The sequence below is a fragment of the Phacochoerus africanus genome, chromosome 1 (assembly GCF_016906955.1).
Source record: "Phacochoerus africanus isolate WHEZ1 chromosome 1, ROS_Pafr_v1, whole genome shotgun sequence".
Taxonomy (NCBI): domain Eukaryota; kingdom Metazoa; phylum Chordata; class Mammalia; order Artiodactyla; family Suidae; genus Phacochoerus; species Phacochoerus africanus.
The window spans coordinates 56012480-56023829 of record NC_062544.1 but is presented as its reverse complement, the minus strand read 5'-3'; the positions used below and the strand labels follow the sequence as shown (position 1 = coordinate 56023829).

Genomic DNA, 11350 nt, shown 5'->3' with positions numbered 1-11350 from the left:
CAGCTCCAAAGCCGACATGCCTTTAAATAGTCCACCAACAACTATGAGGAGAAGGCAAATATGTATTTCAAAGACCCTGTATAAGAAATATGCATTTCAAAGATTGGACGGTATTTGGAAGAGGAAAAAGAAGACATGTTGTAGCTCACACGACTCTTAGTGAAATTACAGTCTTAGGACTGTTGCTACAGGGAAAAGTGACAGGGCATTTCTAGAGAGGAAGGAGAACCAGGATCCTAGAACTCTACCAAACACATAAAACAGAGGGTTTTTTGTTTGTTTTTGTTTTTTGCTCTGAATGCAAGATGGAAACAGTCCGAGGTTAGTCTGGAGCACTTGCCTTTTGCCCAAAGATTTTCTGCCTGAGAACTCAGAGGGTCTCTCTCTACGTTGGGATAACAAGTGGCCCCGCAGGACCCCACCGGCCTTCGCCATCGCTCGGCTTCGCTCTGCGTTCGCGTCCGCGGGGCGGCCGGCCAGCTGGGCCGCAGCGCAGCACGGGGGCGCGATGCCAGGCCCACCGGGTTTCGGTTTCCACTTTTCCTTCCCAGGCCTCGCCCACTTCCTTTCCCACCGGTCCTGCCCGCCCGCCGAGTCCCGGGAGCCGCACCTCGGCAGGGTCCCCTCCGCTCCCCGCGCCCGGACCCAAAGGAGGCGAATTCCTGTGGGTCCCAGGAGTGCCAAGAGTGCAGCGAGACGGGAAATTGCAAAAGTCCTCAGCCCTCTGCCCTCCCCCGCGGCTTTCCCGTAACTCCCGCCCCTGGGCGCGCGCCCCGCAGCTGATTCATAGCCCGGCGAGGGGCCGGCCCAGCACGTCCACACCCGCGTCCGCAGCGGCCTCGCATCCGCGGCGGCCGCCCCGCCGACGACTCGGCTCGGCTCGGCTCGCGGAGCCCTCCGCCCCGGGGTGAGTACCCGGCCACCCGCCCCGATCCCCTTCGCGCGCCCTGCAGCCGGCCGCCACCTCCGCGCGCGCGGCCCGCCTCCCTCGGTGGCTTTTCCGACGGACGGACTCGGGCGGAGCGGGGGAAAAATCGGACACCTTTGCCGGCCCTTCCCGAGGGACCCGGAGCTCTGCCGCCTGCTCCACTGTTTGGCGCCGCCTCGGCCCGGCGTTTGCTTTGGCTCGGGGTTCGCTGTGCTCGGAGACGGTGCTTTGAGGGGACCTTGTCCGTGGACCCCTGCCTGGTGCGTATCACTGGAATGCTAATTCTCTCCAGAGCTCACACTGCTGGGGCCACCCCGGCGGCCCCTACTTTGCTTTCACATTCTCCATCCCACCGCCTCTTAGGTAGTCCGGGAATGCTTGTAGAGTTAAAATCCCCATGTGATCCACTTTTGCGCTCTCCCAGCACCCCGAAGTTAATTGGGAATTAATTGCTGTCCCCCACGTTCCCTCGCGTCCCCTTAACTCCCACCTGAAGTCATTTCTCTCGCAGTAGGCTGGCTCCCTCCACAGGTCTCTATTTACACCTGGAAGTGGGAGGCGCTCGCACACAGGTGGAGCGGGAATCCGGAGATGCAGTGGCGTCTGGGGCAGGCGCGGAGCGAAAGGAGTTGGCTGGCTGGGCAGTGGGAGCCTTGCATTTGCAACCGCCCTCCCCTGATATTTTTATAGACAAACTTTTTCTAGGCAGAAAGCACGGAGGGGGTCGATAACTTGTCCAGGACTGTAGAACTGACCGCGGTGGCGCTGATGTCGCGGAGCCGTGGACTTTGCCCTGACACCTACAGACAGCCTCCCCCGCCTCTTTTTTGGTCAGTCCTTGGCCCACCAGCGCATCCATCCATCCTGCCTGCCTCTCCCATGGTGGGAGGCACAGTAAGTACTCTAGGTGCTATTGAGAACGGACTCTTGGTGACTGCCAAGCTTGAAGACTGAGCAAGCTTCTTCAAGAGGGATCCATGTAGGCAAAGGATAAGATAGAATTAATTGAATGTGGTGTATTTAATTTGAGCTAGAGGGAAGCTTTGTGCCTTATTGCCGTCTAAACTAACCTTGAGGCTTGGGTCAGGTTACCTTAGGACCTCAGCCTCTGTTTCCTTCTCTGCAAAATAATAATGTTTCATCCTTACTATGGACCAGGTAACTATTCTGAGTACTGTACATATGCTAGGTCATTTAAGTCTCACCAGCGACGTGGGTAGTAGTTGTGTCCTCATTCTATCAGTGAGAAAATTGAGGCACGGAGAAGTTAAGTAACTTGTCTGTGGTCACACAGCTAGCAAGTGAGTCAGGATTTCGCTTTGGAATTTGCTTATAACCGCTGTTGTGCCTCAAACTCTAGGACTCTTTTTAGAGCGTCCTTTGCCCCCCCCCAGGGGGGGGGGTTCTACATTATTGTCCTGCTTTGTCTAGCTCCTGGGCTGCTTTAAAATGCACTCAGATGGAGTTCCCCGTAGTGGCTCAGCGGTTAACGAACCCCACTAGCATCTGTGAGGACACCAGTTCTATCCCTGGCCTCCCTCAGCGGGTTAAGGATCCCACCTTGCTGTGGAGTAGGCTGGCTGCTATAGCTCTGATTGGACCCCTAGCCCGGGAACCTCCATATGCCGCCGGTGCGGCCCTAAAAGAGACAAAAAATAAAAATAAAATAAAAAATAAAATGCACTCAGATACCCTTGAGGCTGAAGGGTCCCAAATGGTCATAATGGCCAGGAGTTCTCAAACTTAGCTTTGCCTCAAAATCATTCTTGAAGCTTTTCAAAGCCCTGGAGTGCACTTTCCGTGGCCTATTCAGAATCTTCAGGGCATGCTCCGTTTGGCAGCTCCCCTGATAGCATTCAGTGTTGTTAGGATGCCTCCAGTGGCAGGGAGCTCACCACCTAACATTTCATTGCTGGATAGAGATAATTCTCAGCTGTAACTGAACCTCCTTGTGGTCCCAGTTATGCTTCCTGTTGTCCCAGCAGATGCGTCTTAAGTTTTGTGTATCAAAGACCACCTCGAGAGCAAAGAGCGGGCCTGGAGCCACACTGGGGAGAATCCTTCCTCACACACTGGGTTTCTTTCCTTCTACCCCTTTCTTTAACCTGAAAGACCGGGAATACCAACAGGGGTGCACAGAGGGATTCCAGAATCTCTCTTGTCTTTTGTAATCCTTTTGTCCTAAAAAAAGGAACCAAGTCAGGAACCCTATCATGGTTTTGAAAGAGGAATCAGTGGCACGGGGATTTGACAAGAGGAGGGAGTATGATTTCCTTGTGGGAACTGGGCTGGAGCATTGTTGGCTCTGATCGAAGGAAAACTGAGTGTCATCTTGCTCACTTACAGGAACAGTAAGCCCTGGCCCTCCTTTCCCTGGGGGAGGAAGTCCTCCCTGATTTGAAAAAAGATGTGATGGAGTTCCTGTCATTGCTCAGTGGAAACGAATCTGAAGCATCCAGGAGGACAGGAGCATCCAGGAGGTCTCGATCAGTGGGTTAAAGATCTGGTGTTGCCGTGAGCTATGGTGTGGGTCACAGATGCCTGGGATCCCATGTTGCTGTGCTGTGGAGTAGGCGAGTGGCTACAGCTCTGATTTGACCCCTAGCCTGGGAACTTCCATGTGCTGTGGGTCCAGGCCAAAAAAGACAAAAAGAAAAAAAAAAGAAAAAAAACTGTGAAATGGGGAAATATAAAACTAATAGAATATTGTGAGAAATATCCCTCCCTCCAAGCAGGCGTCCCTGTAGCTCCATAAAGTGCGAGTTTCTTTTGCAGCAACCCCATCCTTGCTTTGAAAACGCTATTGGTTTTCAGCATTTATTTATTCCAGGTTGTCTGTGTTTTATTTTTATATTTAAAAAATAATACAGGAGTTCCCTTGTAGCACAGCAGGTTAAGGATCTGGCATTGTCACTGCAGCAGCTCCGGTCACTACTGTGGCATGGATTTAATCCCTGGCCCAGGGACTTTCACGTGCCTTGGGTATGGCAAAAAAAATTACAAATAATAGCTGAATACATATGCAGAAATATATGGAATGAAATATAGGAGTACCTTTATCACACCTACTCGCCATCAGAAGAGGGAAGGGTCAGGTTGGTAGCCACCATTTTAAGACTTTCTTTTCTTTTCTACACATTTGCATATCATATACATATACTATATTTTAATGTGTATAAATGAGATGTTACTATCATTGCACAGCTTTCTTTTTCACTCCTGTGAGAGATCTTCCATGTCTGTATGTACTTCTCTTGTTAATAGCTCCATGTTATTCTTTTTTTTTTTTTTTAATGGCCATACCCATGGCATGTAAGTTCCCAGGCCAGGGACTGAATCCGAGCTGTGGGGCTGGGCATGGCACCCGTGCCTACGCAGCAACCTGAGCCACTGCAGTAGGAGTCTTAACTACTGCACCACAGTGGGAACTCCCATGTTATTCAAAAGTAGAAATATTTATTGTTAAAAACAAACACAGAATAAATAAAAATGTATTCTTATTCATTATTCAAAGGAGAACAGTTTATTCATTCTTTCCCTTCTTATAGGTGGACGTTTGGGTTGTCTAAAATCATGCAGCATTAGCAGCAGTGCTTCAGGGAAGATTGTGCATGTGTCTTTGTGCTTAAGGCTGAGTATTTCTGTGGAATAGAATCCTGGGAGAGATATTCCTGAATCAAAGGGTTTGTCCATTTTTCAGTTTGTCAGATAAACCCTGCAGATTTTACTACTGATCCACTCCAGGTGTTAATTTAAACGGCATGAGAATCTATTTCCCTTATCTTCATAACACCAGCGGTTATTTTTTTTTTAATTTATTTTTTTTTGTCTTTTTAGGGCCACACCCGAGGCATATGGAGGTTCTCAGGCTAAAAGTCAAATCGGACCTGTAGCTGCCTGCCTACACCACAGCCACAGCAACGCAGGATCCTTAACCCACTGAGCGAGATCAAACCTGCGTCCTCATGGATGCGAGTCAGATTCGTTTCCACTGAGCCACGAAGGGAACTCCCTAATTAAAATTTTCAAATCTGGTAAATGAGTGAAACCCAATAAGACATTTTAATTTGCATTTTGCTGATGACTACTGAAATTTAATGTCTTTACGTACTTATGGATCATGTGTGTCTCCTATGAATGACCTTTCATGTCCTTTGCTCACTTTTCTCCTGAGTCGCTTTATCTTATTTCTGTTTTCATCAGAAGCTCTTATAGGTTTTCTGTTTGTTAATCTTTTGTTTGCTATGGATGATGCAAATATTTCTTATAGTGTAATGCTCTCTTTTCCCAATCTTTTTCTTATTGGGGTAAAGTACATAATATAAATTTTACCATTTTAGCCATTTTTAAGTATATAGGTCTGTGTTATTAAGTACATTCATGTTGTACAACCGCCATCACCATCCATCCCCTGAATGCTTCATCTTGCAAACTCTGTACCCATTAAAGAATAACTCCCCATCCACCCATCCCCATCCCCTGGCAACCATCATTCTACTTTGTGTCTCTGTGCATTTGAGTAGTCCAAGTACCTCATATAAGTAGAGGAATCATGTAGTATTTATTTGCCTTTTTGTGATTGGCTTATTTCATTTAGCAAACTGTCCTCAAAGCGTATCCATGGAGTGGCATGCATCAGAATTTCCTTCCTTTTTAACACTGAGTAATATCCTATTGTATTTCTATGCCACATTTTGCTTATCCATTCATAATGCTTTTATTATTAACCATCTTTTGCTGCACAGACGTTTTAAATGTTTGTGTAATCAACTCTTCAATCATATGATTTCTGTGCAATTCATAGTGTGGAATAAAAGCCTGCATGTAAACAAGATCCTCGGGTGATGCTGTGCAGTGATTGCAACTCTGCAATCATATGAGTTCATGTGATTTAGGATGGTCTTTTTCACCTAAAAATTATTTTCAAAATTATCTCATTTTTTCTAATACTTTTGCTATCTTGGTTTTTACATTTAGCTCTTCAAAATATCAGATTTGTATAGAATGAAAGGTAAAATGTAACAACTCTTTTTTTTAAGTTTTAAGCAGTTAATTCAATACTATTTGTTTAAACATCCATCTTTTTTCCAACTCATTTGAAATTCTGTTTTTATAGGAAAATATATCCATACCTCTGCAAGAATCTGTTTCAATACTTTTTTCTATTTCATTGATCTATTTTGTCTCTTCTGCCAGTACCATTCATGTTAAATGTGATAGCTTTATGGTATGTTTTTATATCTAGTAGGATAGATTTTTCCCCCAGAACTTGAAAAAATATAATGTTCATACATTTGCCTTTTTTGTGTAAATATTTCAGATATCTTGTCAAGTTTAATAAAATCTTGTTGGAATTTTTCTTAAAATTTTCTTGGATTTACAATTGTCAGTAATTTTTTATACCTTAATGTCCATTCTAGTATATGCTCCAGGCATGGAGGAAGCAGTGTGATGTGACTGGGTAGTGCCTCACCTGGTTTCAAGCTCTGGGTTAACCATGTCAACCTGGAGAGGTTACTTTTTAGCTTTTCTTAGCCTTAATTTTCTTACTTTTGTATGGAGATAAGAATCGAATCTTTTTCAGAGGCCCGTTGTGAGGATTCAGTTAATAAATGTGTGTACATCATTTAGCAAAGCATCTTGCTGAGAGTAAGCTTCCAGGGGGATCATTTTCACATTTCACTTCCCGTCCTACCTGGGCTCTGCCATGCACCTTATCAGGGCAGGGAACCAGAGATCTTCTCCTTTATAAATCCACAGTGTCCTGGGAGACAAATATATGTAATAAATGTTTAACAGAGTGGTGCTTCTCAGACTTTCATATTCCCCAGAGGGTCCTTCAGCATCACCTGAGGATCTTGTTTAAATGCAGGTTTTTATTCCATACTTTGAATATGTAGTCTCTCCCTGGTATTTCAGATTACGCTGCTAGCAATAGTATTTCCTTTTGAGATAAATGTGATTGACATGCCTTGTAAATTTCTTTCTTTTAATATTAAATGCTAAAAAACTGAATTATAGTTGTGCTGTCCCCTTCATCCCTTCCTTCCTTCTTCCCACCCTCAAGGAAAAAGAGTTAGTGAGAGCACTAAGTACAACAGACTGCAATCATTGAGACAATTAAATGTGTGGATTATTTAAAACTGTTGACTTATGATGAAGACAGCCACATAAAACATAGCCAGTCTAAGTATGAAATGTTAGTCACCTGATAGAAAAGCCAGAATTATTAGTGTCTTAACAAAGAGAAAAACATAAGACATAAGGAATACTTGGAAAAACATAAGATAAAAGAACCCTCGGCAAGCATGGAGTGAGGTTCCACTGTGTGAGAATACACTGTGTATCAGTGTGTGTGACTGTGTAAACCACCAGCAGCTGTGCACTCCCTGTGAGTAAATTTCTCACATATCACATTATTTTTTTAGTCTCTTCTCTCTACTCCCAGTCTTCCTAACAGGAATCTTGTATACCCACTGTGCCCATCTGTCCAAAGCCAAGGGAAGTATGTTTTTCTACTATGTTTAAAAATGCAGTAGTAAACTGCCTGTGTTTTCTCAGGACCCGAGAGATCACATTTTTCTTTTTTAAGGAGAAACACATGACACCTTCATAGGCTAATCCAGGACCTTAAAAATACCAACCTTTTTTCAGGTCTGTTTGACAGCTGTGGGTTGGATTTGAGTCACAAAATACTTTTGACTAGTTTAACCCTGTTGGGATACGGGGTTCAAATGTGGAAATAATAGAATCACCACCGCTTGCACAAGACTAAACTCAATGTAAGTAAACCATGCACACACACACTGGCGCTTTAAAGAATGCTTTATGTTGCAGAATTATATAACTCGAGAGAGCTATTTGTAATTTCCCTCATCCTGCTCACCTTCCCTCCCTCGCCCACTCAAGCTCTAAGTTTAGCCAAGGAGGGGGAGGCATTGATCAAAGGTTGTTTATTAGAGAAGCTCCATGTTGAGGGGAGAAGGCTGGCTTGATGCTTGGTTGAGAGTAACCTGAGGGTACTATAGGCTTGGGTGTGAATGCAGTGGCTCCAAAGGTGTGGCAGTTGTGACTGTCAGCCACCTATGCAGTAGACCATCTTAAAGGGAGCTCTGGGATTTCCTGTCGTAGCACAGTGGAAACAAATCTGACTAGGGACCATGAGGTTGCAGGTTCCATCTCTGGTAAGGATCTGGTGTTGCTGTGGCTGTGGTAGGTCAGCAGCTGTAGCTCCAATTTGACCCCTAGCCTGGGAGCCTCCACATGCCACAAGTGTGGCCCTAAACATCCAAAATAAAAAAGGGAGGGGGTGTCTGAGTGGCACAGCTATACAGTTGTCATACTGTTCCTCCAGAGGTGGTATTCTTCACACACTCTTCAGAAACTTGTTTTTTCATTCAATATTTTTTGGACATTTTTCTATATCAGCACATGAGTCTATTTCATCCTTTTTTTGTTAACAGCTTCATAGTATTCCTTTGTAGATATGCTCAATAATTAAGTTTTTTTTAGTTTCTTTTGATGCATATTTAGGTTGTTTTAATTTTTTTCCTCAATAAAAATGAGGTTGCAAGGAACAGAGGACAAAATTCCAGAAATAGTGTTTCTGCATCAAAGGTAATGCATACGAAAGTTTTAATAAATATTGCCCAGTTGACCTTGTTAAACTTGTGCTTTTTGAGCATCAGTGAGTATCTGTGCTACTTTCTCAAACTCTTACCAACCTTTTTAAGCTTTGCCATTGGACACCATACAGACACACACAGAAATATGCACAACTATTGCTTTCATTTTCATACATTTAATTATTAGTGACAGTGTCCAGTTTATCGTTTTTCTCTTTTTGGTTATTGATATTTCTTTCTTTTTTGTGAATTACATAATGATGTCGTTTGTCAGTTTTTCTACAGATTTTGGTCTTTTATTGATTTCTAAGAGCTCTTATATATATTAAGGATAGTAACTCTTTGACATAAATATTGAACCTATTGTTTCCAAACAACCTAAATGTCCATCAACAGATGAATGGATTAAGAAGTTGTGGTAAATATACACATATTTACTATTCAGCCATAAAAAAGAACAAAATAATGCCATTTGCAGCAACATGGATGGAACTAGAGACTCTCATACTAAGTGAAGAAAATCAGAAAGAGAAAGACACACACCGTATGTCACATATCTGGAATATAATATACGGCACAAATGAACCTATCTACAGAAAAGGAAAAAACTCATGGACACAGAGAACAGACTTGCGGTTGCCAATGGGGAGGGAGTAGGATGGACTGGGAGTTTGGGGTTAGTAGATGCAAACTGTTGCATTTGGAGTAGATGAGCAATGAGATCCTGCTATATAGCATGGGGAACTCTATCTAGTCACTTGTGTTGAAACATGATGGAGGATAATATGAGAAAAAAAGTATATATATGTATAACTTGGTCACTTTATAGCAGAAATTGACAGAACATTGTGAATCAACTATAATAAAATTATAAAAAATAAACTATTGTTCCCAATTTGCTTTGGGGCCTATAACATCATTAAAATTTTTTAATGTTGATTTAATTAGCATGGCAGTCTACCTTTTTTGTTTCTGGTTTCATATCATGCTCAAGCATATTATACAAATATTCCCCTGTGTTTTGTTAGTAGTTTTTTTCCTCCATTTTTACTGAGATATAGTTGACAAACAGCACTCTGTAAGTTTAGGCTATACAATATAGTGATTTACATATATCATGAAATGATTATCCCAATAAGTTTAGTGAACATCCATCATCTCATATAGATACAATATTAAAGAAATAGAAAAAAAGTTTTCCTTGTAATGAGAACTCTTAGGATTTATTTTCTTAACAATTCTCATCTACCTGCTGCTTCTGGTAGCCACAAATCTGATCTTTTTTTCTAATAGTTTTTTTCTTTTTCTTTTTCAGGCCACATCTACGGCACATGGAAGTTCCCAGGCTAGGGGTCAAATCAGAGCTACAACTGCTGACCTACACCATAGCCACAGCAATGCAGGATCCGAGCAATGTCTGCGACCTACACCACAGCTCATAGCAACTCTAGATCCCCCACCCACTGAGGAAGGCCAGGGATCGAACCTGCATCCTCATGGATACTAGTTGGATTTGTTTTCACTGTGCCACAATGGAAGCTCACTAATAATGTGTTTTTGAAGTGTAATTGACCTGTAACACTATGTTAGGTCCTAGTACACAACATAGTGATTCAATATTTTTATGTATTTCAAAATGATCACCATGCTAAATCTAGTTATCTGTCACCATGCAAAGATATTACATAATTATTGACTATATGGCCCATACTCTATATTTCATACCCGTGACTCATGTACTTTATAACTGAAAGTTTCTATGTCTTAATCTCCCTCACCTATTTCTCTCCTCCCTTCCACTCCGGAAACCACCTGTTTGTCCTCTGCATTAATGACTTTGTTTGTTTAGTTATGCTTGTTTATTTTTTAGACTCTGCATGTAAGTGAAATCATATAGTATTGTCTTTCTCTTTCGGACTTGCTTTGCTTATCATAATAATCTCTAGGTCCATCTATGTTGTTGCAAAGATTTAATTCTTTTTTATCTCATTGTGTATATATACCACATCTTCTTGATCCATTTATCTGTTGATAGGCACTAAGGTTGCTTCCATATCTCGACAATTGTAAATAGTGCTACAGCAAACATAGAAGTGCATACATCTTTTCAAATTGGTGATTTTGTTTTCTTCAGATGGATATCCAAAAGTAGAATTGCTGGATCATATGGTAGTTCTGTTTTTAGTTTTTTGAGGACCCGCCATATTGTTCACCATAGTGGCTGCACCAACCTACATTCCCATCAAGTGATACAAGAGGGGTCCCTTTTTTCCACATCCTCTTCAACATTTGTTATTTGTTGTGTTTTTGAGGGTAGCTGTTCTGACAAGCGTGAGGTGATATCTCATTGTGGTTTTTATTTCCGTTTCCCTAATTGTTCACAATGTTGAACATCTTTTCCCATGCCCATTGGCCACTGGTGTGCCTTCTTTGGAAAAATATTGATGCATATGCCCTCTGTCCATTTTTTCCCCCTTTTTTGGCTTCACCCACACCACATGGAAATTCCTGAGACAGGGATCAAATCCAAGCAGCAGCTGCAGCTTACAACACAGCTGTGGCAATGCCAGACCCTTAACCCGAGGTGCCACAGTGGGAAATCCTCTGTCCATTTTTTAATTGGGTTGTTTGTTTTGGTTTTTTTTTTTTGATGATGAGTTGTAGGAATTCTCTGTTTGTTCTTGCAAATTTAATGGCTTTGCGTTTGTTCATCTGGATTTTATTTTGGTGAAGGAAATGAAACAATAGTGATAATGATCAAATTAGTGTTAACTGGATTTACTATGTGCGTGTTCTC

The 11350-nt window shown here is 42.6% G+C and overlaps 1 protein-coding gene across 1 annotated transcript in view; it reads left to right on the top strand.

Annotated features, from left to right (window-relative positions):
• Nucleotides 1-780: 780 nt before the first annotated feature.
• The window catches only part of OSMR (oncostatin M receptor), a 59433-nt gene continuing 48863 nt past the window's right edge, over nt 781-11350 (top strand). The window contains 1 exon segment of the mRNA XM_047766700.1: nt 781-907. The gene's annotated coding sequence lies outside the window, so the exon portion shown is untranslated.